Source organism: Portunus trituberculatus, chromosome 17, assembly GCF_017591435.1.
Source record: "Portunus trituberculatus isolate SZX2019 chromosome 17, ASM1759143v1, whole genome shotgun sequence".
In the NCBI taxonomy this organism is placed as follows: domain Eukaryota; kingdom Metazoa; phylum Arthropoda; class Malacostraca; order Decapoda; family Portunidae; genus Portunus; species Portunus trituberculatus.
This window is the reverse complement of record NC_059271.1, coordinates 580,001-588,335: the sequence shown is the minus strand read 5'-3', so window position 1 is coordinate 588,335 and position 8,335 is coordinate 580,001. Positions and strand designations below refer to the sequence as shown.

Genomic DNA, 8,335 nt, shown 5'->3' with positions numbered 1-8,335 from the left:
ACTCCCTGGACTGCGACTTGACTGTGAGCCGAGAGGAGGTGGCCACTCAACGCTGAGGTCACACGGCTCCCTTCCTTATGCAGGTCAGTGGTGTGGTTAGGTTAGGCTAGGTGAGTTGGGCTGGGTAAGATTTTGAGGGCATGTTTGGAGGATATTTTTAAACAGTTTGTCGTGTTTTAAGGGCATTTTTGACAGTTTGGCATGTTTTCAGAGTATTTTAAGGCAGTTTGGCATGTTTTGAGGGTATTTTGAGACAGTTTGGCATGTTTGGAGGGCAATTTAAGATAATTTAGCATGTTTGGACAGTTTGAGACAGTTTTGAGGGGAATTGAAGACAGTTTGTCAGGTTTTGAGGGCATATTAAGACAGTTTGGTATGGTTTGAGGGCAATTTAAGACGGTTTGGCAGAATTTGAGAACATTTTAAGGCAGTTTGACATGTTAAGATAGTTTGGCATGTTTTGAGGGCTTATTAAGACAGTTTGACATGTTTTAAGGGCATATTAAGGCAGTTTGACAGATTTTAAGTGCAATTTAAGACAGTTTGGCAAGTTTTGAGGGCATATTAAGACAGTTTGACATGTTTTGAGAGCATATTAAAGCAGTTTGGCAGATTTTGAGTGTAATTTAAGACCGTTTGGAAGGTTATGAGGGTATTTTAAAACAGTTTGACATTTTGAGGGCATAATGAGAGTTTGGCATGTTTTGAGGGCATTTTAAGAGTTTGTCATATTTTGAGGACATTTTAAGACTTTGACATGTTTTGATAGTATTTTAAGACAGTTTGTCATGTTTTGAGGACATTTAATTTAGGTAAAGTTGAGTGAAGATAAGTTAAGATAAGATTAGGTTAGTTAAGGTTGGGTTGGGTTATGCTGGGTTGTTCTGGGTTAGTATGAGTTGGGTTGGGTTGGGTTATACAGGGTTATTTTGGATTAGTTTGGGATGGGTTTGGTTGGATTATGCTGGGTTGTTTTGGGTTAATTTGGGTTGAGTTAGGTTGGGTTGCTTTGGGTTAGCTTGGGTTAATTTGGGGTGGGTTGGGTTGGGTTGGGTTACACTGGGTTGTTTTTGGGTTAGATTGGGTTGTGTTGGGTCATGCTGGGCTAAGTTTGGGTTGGCTTGGGTTAGGTTGAGTTGTTTTAGGTTAGCTTGGGTTGGGAGCAGTATGGATTTCTAAAGGGTAATGCAATATTTGGCCTGAGGATGGTAACAGAAAGAGTACTTGAAATGCAAAAGATGTATACATGTGTTTGGTGGACTTTGAGAAAGCCTTTGAGAAAATCAGACAGGAGGAAATGATTGACATGTTATAGGAGATTGGATTGGATGGCAAAGATTTAAGAATAATAAATAACCTATACTGGGAACAAATAGAAAATAAAAATACAGAATGGGTAGAGATACGGAGAGGAGTGTGGCAATGCTGTGTACTCTCACCAGACTTGTTCTCGTTGTACAGACAAAAATGTTTTGAGGAGATGGAAGAAATGGAAGGAATTTGCATTGGGGGAAGAAACACAAACAACATATGTTATGCAGACGATACAGTTTTAGCGGCAGATTTTGAGGTAAAATTGCAAGCACTCATAGATAGTTTAAATGATGCATGTAGAAGAACAGGATTAAAAATCAACTCCAAAGAGACAGAAGTGATGGGAATAACAAAAGGAAATGAGAGATTAAGAGTTCAAATTATAAACTGGACAAGTAATCAAACAAGTTGACATTTTGGAATACCTAGGAAGTACTATCACAGAAAAGGCAAATTGGGAGAATGAAATAAAAAGAATTGGAATAGCAAAGACAGCCTTCAGACACTTAACCCTTAACGTACGGTGATCGTTTCGGGACGATTGTAGCGTCGCATGTCACTCATGATTGCCTCTACAGGACTGTGCTTGTCAGCCAAGTCATGTCAATCCCATTGCTAATAAGAGTTGCCACATTCCAATTATTATAGAAATCCACAATACATGTAATATGTGGTTTATTTTTCTTCTCCTGTTTTGCACATCATTTCATATATCTGAGCTCACATTTTCATGACTGAAAGTGCAAAATGTCCTACTTTTACATCAAATTCAAATACCTGAAAGGAGAGAGAGAGAGCGGTGTTATCTGAGCTTGGGGGTATTTCTTAGCTGGGTTCTGGGTTAGCTTGGGTTGGGTTGGGTTGGGTTGGGTTGGGTTAGGTTGTTTTGGATCAGCTTGGGATGGGTTGCGTTGGGTGGGGTTGAGTTATGCTGGGTTGTTTTGGGTTATGTTGGGTTGGGTTGGGTTGGGTTATGCTGGGTGGTTCTGGGTTAGCTTTGGTTGGGTTGGGTCATTTTGGGTTACTTTGGGGTTGGGTTGGGTTATGGTGGGTTGTTCTGGGTTAACTTTGGTTGTTTTGGGTTGGGTTGGGTTGGGTTGAGTTATGCTGGGTTGTTTTGGGTTAGGTTAATTTCCGTTCAGTTTAGTTAAGTTAGGTTAGGTTGAGTTCAGTTAGGTTTGGTTGAGTTGAGTTCAGTTCAGTTTACAAAATAGTGAAGGTGACTCAATGTAAACACTGCACCTCTCATTACAGGAAAGTCAAGCCAAGAGTCCCTGAATGCTGCTAAGGAGACACACTGCTGCTGGAACACTGCACCACCAAGCCAAGCCAAGCCACAACACAACACAAGCCTTCTACAACACCTACAGCCATCAGCAACACCCAGAGTACAAGACAACACCTGGAGCCGTGAAGAACAGTTAGGGTAGTTTAGCAATTTGGTATGTTTTTTTTAAGGAAATTTTAAGACAAGTTTGGCATGTTTTTCAGGGCATTCTAAGACAGTTTGGCATGTTTTATGGTATTTTAAGACCATTTTGTATGTTTTCATGGTATTTCAAGACCATTTGGCATGTATTTGATGGCATTTGAAGAAAGTTTGGCTATGATAATACTACTTTATTGACATTAGGAAGGGAGTATGGAGGTCACGAGATTAATGGGCACAGTCTTCACTATTTTAATCCCCCACATGAGTTTGTGAAGCTGTATAAAATCACCAAAAGTAACCACAAGGAATAGGGAGACTCGTGTTTTTTTAGGGCATTTTTAAGACAGTTCGGCATGTTTTTTATGGCATTTGAAGACAGTTTTGCTATGGTAATACCCTTTTATTGACATTAATGGGCACAGTCTTCACTATTTTAATCCCCACACGAGTTTGTGAAGCAAGTGTTGGATTCTCAGGACAAAGATGCAGTGTGCTTGTTAAGAGATTCACTCAGCACTCACTCACTCATTCACTTACTGAGCTCAGAGGGAATGAAGAATGTGCATGGAAGTGAATGTTGCTGCTTGTGTGTCAGACAAAGGCCCGTATTCACAAACACTTTAGTCTCCCACCAACACGGCTTCCAAGGCCACAAAGATCACTGACAGGGTTTTCAAGAGTGTTTCTCCAGTTAATAATGAAGAAGTGTTGTCACCCTACTTCTGGAACCATAAAACACCATTAAAAATGCTTTATTCTCTCACCACGACTGTTTTCCAAGGCCATAGAGATGACTGGTCGGGTTTTCAAGACTGTTTCTCCAGTTAGTAATATAGAAATCTTGTCATTCTGCTTTAGTACTGTAAAAACATTCTTCAAAACACTTTATTCTCTCAATACGACAGTTTTCCAAGGCCACAGAGATGACTGGCGGTGTTTTCAAGAGTGCTTCTCCAGTTAATATTGTAGAAATCTTGTCATTCTGCCTCTAGAACCATAAAAACACTTAAAAATGCTTTATTCTCTCACTGTGACTATTTTCCAAGGCCGCAGAGATGAGTGGCGGGTTTTCAAGAGTGTTTCTCCAGTTAATATTGTAGAAGTCTTGTCACTCTGCCTCTAGAACCATAAGAAACACCCTTAAGCCCTTGAGTACTATGATGCATTTCCATATTCCTTGTGGTGACTGGTGATTTTATACACCTCCAGAAACTTGTGTGGGGATTAAAACAGTGAAGACTATGGCCATTAATCTTCTGACCTCCATAGATCCTTCCTAATGTCAATAAAATGGTCTAATGGTACACAAATCTCAAGGTAAAAATGTGTCCCAGTACTGAAGGGGTTGAAATGGTGAAGACTGTGGCCATTAATCCTCTCATGTTTATAGATCTTTCTTAATGGCAATGAAATGGTTTAATGGTACACAAATCTCCAAGGTAAAAATGTCTCCTAGTACTGAAGGGGTTAAGATAGTGAAGACTGTGGCTATTGATCTTGTGACGTCTATAGACCTTTCCTAATGTCAATAAAATGGTCTAATGGTACACAAATCTCAAGGTAAAAATGTGTCCCAGTACTGAAGGGGTTAAATAGTGAAGACTGTGGCCATTAATCTTCTGCCCTCCATGCACCCTTGCTAATGTCAATAAAATGGTCTAATGGTACACAAATCTCAAGGTAAAAATGTGTTCCAGTACTGAAGGGGTTAAAATAGTGAAGACTGTGGCCATTAATCCTCAGGTGTTTATAGATCTTTCTTAATGGTAATGAAATGGTCTAATGGTACACAAATCTCAAGGTAAAAAATGTGTCCTAGTACTGAAGGGGTTAAATTAGTGAAGACTGTGGCCATTAATCTTGTCACCTCCATATACCCTTACTAATGTCAATAAAATGGTCTAATGGTACACAAATCTCAAGGTAAAAATGTGTTCCTGTACTGAAGGGGTTAAAATAATGAAGGTCAAGGGTGAATAAAGAGTGTATCTTACTATGTAAATTGCTTCTATGAATGGTCCTTAACCCCTTCAGTACTGGGACACATTTTTACCTTGAGATTTGTGTACCATTAAGCCATTTTATTGACATCAGCAAGGGTCTATGGAGGTCAGAAGATTAATGGCCACAGTCTTAACTATATTAACCCCTTTAGTACTGGGACACATTTTTACCTGAGATTTGTGTACCATTAGACCATTTCAATGACATTAACAAGGGTCTATGGAGGTCACAAGAATAATGGCCACAGTCTTCAATATTTTAATCCCCCACATGAGTTTGTGAAGTTTTAGAAAATCACCAAATAGTAACCAAAAGGAATGTGGAGACATGTTTTTTAGGGCATTTTTGAGATGATTTGATGTGTTGTTAGGGTACTATAAGACAGTTTGGTATGTTCTGAGGGTAGTTTAAGACAGTTTGGCATGTTTTGAGGGTGGCAGTTTAAGACAGTTTAGTATGTTTTTAGGGCATTATAAGACAGTTTGGCATGTTTTGAGGGTAGTTTAAGACAGCTTGGCATGTTTTTAGGGCAGTTTAAGAGAGCTTGGCATGTTTTTAGGGCATTATAAGACAGTTTGGCATGTTTTCAGGATAGTTTAAGACAGTTTGGTGTGTTTTGAGACAAAATTAAGATAATTTGGTGTGTTTTGAGGGCATTTTAAGACAGTTTTGCTACAATAAGACCATTATATTGACATTAGGAAGGGTGTATGGAGGTCACAAAATTAATAGCCACAGTCTTCACTCTTTAATCCACCACATGAGTTTGTGAAACTGTAAGAATCACCAAATAGTCACAACTAGGGATATGGCAATGTATTGTAAGGAAGCTTTGCAGAAATGGCTTATTTTTGTCATGAAAGCTGTTTGTGTGTGTGTGTGTGCGCACGTGCGAGATAATAACTTTTTTCTTATTTCTTAAACGTGATGTAGAATTTTTAGGAGTTTGTGAGTGAGGTGAGAGTGTGTCAGTGTGTCAGGAGTGTATCAAGAGTGTATCTTACTCTGTAGATTGCTTCAGTGAATGGTAATGAATGGTGTTTTAACCCCTTCAGTATCTTGACACATTTCCCTATTCCTTGTGGTGACTATTTGGTGATTTTGTACAGCTTCACAAACTCATGTGGGGGTTAAAATGGTGAAGACTGTGGCCATTAATCTTGTCACCTCCATACATCCTTCCTAATGTCAATAAAATGGTGTTATTATAGCCAAAACTGTCTTAAAATATGCTAAACTGTCTTAAAATGCCTTCAAAACATGCCAATCTCTTAAAATGACTTAAAAACATGCCAAACTGTCTTAAAAATGCATTCAAAACATGCCAAACTGTCTTATAATGTTCTCAAAACATGCCAAACTCTTAAATGCCCTGAAAACATGCCAAACTGTCTTAAAATGCCCTAAAAAACCTGAGTCTCCAAATTCCTTGTGGTGACTATTTGGTGATTTTGTACAGCTTCACAAACTCATGTGGGGGCAAATAGTGAAGACTGGCCATTAATCCTGTGACCTTCATAGACCTTCGCTAATGTCAATAAAATGGTCTATTGGTGCACAAATCTCAAGGTAAAAATGTGTCTCAGTACTGAAGGGGTTATCATGTGTGTGTGTGTGTGTGTGTGTGTGTGTTCTCTGTTTGATCTGCTGCAGTCTTTGACAAGACAGCCAGACGTTACCCTACGGAACGAGCTCAGAGCTCATAATTTCCGATCTTCGGATAGGCCTGAGACCAGGCACACAACACACACCGGGACAACAAGGTCACAACTCCTTGATTTACATCCCGTACCTACTCACTGCTAGGTGAACAGGGGCTACACGTGAAAGGAGACACACCCAAATATCTCCACCCGGCCGGGGAATCGAACCCCAGTCCTCTGGCTTGTGAAGCCGGCACTCTAACCACTGAGCTACCAGGTGTGTGTGTGTGTGTGTGTGTGTGTGTGTGTGTGTGTGTGTGTGTGTGTGTGTGTGTGTGTGTGTTTAAAATGTATTGTTTTCTTGTATATTATTATTATTTCATTGTTTTTGTGTTTCTCTCTCTCTCTCTCTCTCTCTCTCTCTCTCTCTCTCTCTCTCTCTCTCTCTCTCTCTCTCTCTCTCTCTCTCTCTCTCTCTCTCTCTCTTGAAGTTGAAAATTTGTGTAGACTTTTCACATCGCTCTCCTTTCCTTTCCTCTCTTCTCTCTGCTCTCCTCTCCTCTCCTCTCCTCTCCTCAAGTTGAAAATTTGTGTAGACTTTTCGTCATATAAATTTTTTTGCTCACTGTTTTTATACTGAGTTGAAAATTTGTGTAGAGTTTATTCACTCTAATCTTTTATACTTTTACTGTGTTTATTTTTCATTCATTTTTTTTTAGTTTAGTGTATTTATTTTCATTCTTTTTATACTTTTACTGTTTTTTTTTAGTTTACTGTATTTATTTTTCATTCTTTTATATTTTTTTTTAGTTTACTGTATCTATTTTTCATTAAGTTGAAAATATTTGTAGAGTTTTGCAGGCAATGTAATAATGTAAAGAATTGTTGAATAAAAGTCTAGGGAGACACTTGCATTTAATTTTAGCTCCAATATGCATCTGCTCTATCTCCGGAGACTCTTTTGAGTATTTTCGACTTAGTACAGTTTTTAAGGCCGTTTTCTTGCCATTTTGGCCATTTTTTTGCCATTTTAGGTCCTGCCTTGTTTTTTTTTGGCATGCTGTGAGTAATTTTTTTCACATTATTTCACTCCCCACTTGTTTTTTGTATTGCTTGTGATATAAATAAAAAGCTTCAAATTATTTGGTGTTTTTTTTTTATTTCTGCTGTGTTATTGTTTAGAGTGGGCGTAGGAGGTTAATGGAGGCAATATTGGTGTGTCAGACAGTCACCTAAGCCAGCTCGAGACGACTACTCACTGAAACCAGCCACAAATATTCCCAGGAAAAGAAATTACCAAAACAAAGATTTCTTAACAATTTATTATTCAGTAGTGACACAGCAGCTCTTACAGTGACGACACAATAAGGCCGTGAAGACAGATTATTACAATGGAGTAATGGCACCACAACACCACACCTGTCCAGATACATACACCACCCACAACGAGCGAGACTGACTGCCACGCCAACCCGCAACTCTTCCCTCTCTGGCCACCACCACCAGGAGTACCAGTAAGTGATGGCCGCGCAGGGTCAAGGTACCATGCAGAATCCACGAAGAATTCTTGGTGGTGGTGGTGACGGCGGCGGCAGGTTTTGAGTGCCAGAATGTGTGCGACGCGAAGCTGAAACTCGCTGGACGGCGGCGGCGGCGGTGGTGCTGATGGTGGTAGGCGTTTGCCGGGCCGCTGGGGTGCGCTGCGAGGCAGTCACTCTGCGGCAGTAACAGCGACGGTGGCGGTAGCGGTTGGTGGTGGTGGTGATAATGGGGAAAGGGTCTGTGAAGGCCGTGGGAAGCCAGAGTCCCTCCCTGATGGTGCAGGAGTCGGAGGTTCTCTGTAGTCAAGCCTTTGGATCACCAACTCCTGTAATGGACAAATAAATTAACTGATTATCTCCACATGTACCACGCTACACTGTCGTACACTACACCTCCACCT

The 8,335-nt window shown here is 40.0% G+C and overlaps 2 long non-coding RNA genes across 3 annotated transcripts in view; one reads left to right on the top strand and one right to left on the bottom strand.

The window, feature by feature from the left end:
- On the top strand, nucleotides 1-2,616 carry LOC123505211. Its single transcript, XR_006675094.1, has 2 exons — nucleotides 1-83; nucleotides 2,569-2,616. It is a non-coding gene; the product is annotated as an uncharacterized LOC123505211 (long non-coding RNA).
- Nucleotides 2,617-7,697: 5,081 nt separating this feature from the next.
- The window catches only part of LOC123504735, a 4,378-nt gene continuing 3,740 nt past the window's right edge, over nucleotides 7,698-8,335 (bottom strand). For both annotated transcript variants that reach the window (XR_006674931.1, XR_006674930.1), the window contains exon 4: nucleotides 7,698-8,260. This is a non-coding gene — a long non-coding RNA (uncharacterized LOC123504735). The remainder of the gene's footprint in view (nucleotides 8,261-8,335) is intronic.